The following is a 1,389-nucleotide window of genomic DNA, read 5'->3' on the forward strand; positions in this document are numbered from 1 at the left end:
TGGCAAATTCTACTCTCAGGGACAAGATTTGTTTGCTGCTGTTAAAACTCAGAAAACCCCTATATTGGTAGACAATATGAAAAAGGGATAGCTTTTGATGAGATATAAATAAGCTATGCTGCATGTTAATAACAAAAGAAAATATTTGTCCACTGCATTCAGTTCAGTTTAGTTCAGTCGCACAGTCATGTCCCATTCTTTGCGACCCCATGAATTATAGCACGCAAGGACTCCATGTCCATCACCAACTCCCAGAGGTCACTCAAACTCATGTCCATCGTTCGGTGATGCCATCCAGCCATCTCATCTTCTGTCGTCCCCTTCTCCTTCGGCCCCCAATCCCTCCCAGCAACAGGATCTTTTCTAAGGACTCAATTCTTCGCATGAGGTGGCCAAAGTATTTGAGTTTCAGCTTTAGCATCAGGCCTTCCAATGAACACCCAGGACTGATCTCCTTTAGGATGGACTGGTTAGATCTCCTTGCAGTCCAAAGGACTCTCAAGAGTCATCTCCAACACATCAAAAGCATCAATTCTTCAGCACTCAGCTTTTTTAACAGTCCAACTCTCACATCCATTCACAACCACCGGAAAAACAACAGCCTTGACTAGACGGACCTTTATTGGCAAAGTAATGTCTCTGCTTTTGAATATGCTATCTAGGTTGGTCATAACTTTCCTTCCAAGGAGTAAGTGTTTTTTAATTTCATGGCTGCAGTCACCATCTGCAGTGATTTTGGAGTCCCCCCAAAATATGTCTGACACTCTTTCCACTGTTTCCCCATCTATTTCCCATAAAGTGATGGGACCAGATGCCATGATCTTCGTTTTCTGAATGTTGAGCTTTAAGCCAACTTTTTTAACACTCTCCTCTTTCACTTTCATCAAGAGGCTTTTTAGTTCCTCTTCATTTTCTGCCATAAGGGTGGTGTCCTCTGCATATCTGAGGTGATTGATATTTCTCCCGCCAATCTTGATTCCAGCTTGTGCTTCCTCCAGCCCAGCATTTTTCATGATGTACTCTGCATATAAATTAAATAAGCAGGGTGACAATATACAGCCTTGACATTCTCCTTTTCCTATTTGGAACCAGTCTGTTGTTCCATGTCCAGTTCTAACTGTTGCTTCCTGACCTGCATACAGATTTCTCAAGAGGCAGGTCAGGTGGTCTGGTATTCCCATCTCTTTCAGAATTTTCCACAGTTTATTGTGATCCACACAGTCATATGCTTTGGCATAGTCAATTAAGCAGAAATAGATGTTTTTCTGGAACTCTCTTGCTTTTTCGATGATCCAGCAGATGTTGGCAATTTGGCCTCTGGTTCCTCTGCCTTTTCTAAAACCAGCTTGAACATCTGGAAGTTCATGGTTCATGTATTGCTGAAGCCTG

The sequence above is a fragment of the Bison bison genome, unplaced genomic scaffold (assembly GCF_000754665.1).
Source record: "Bison bison bison isolate TAMUID 2011002044 unplaced genomic scaffold, Bison_UMD1.0 scf7180017864466, whole genome shotgun sequence".
NCBI classification, from domain to species: domain Eukaryota; kingdom Metazoa; phylum Chordata; class Mammalia; order Artiodactyla; family Bovidae; genus Bison; species Bison bison.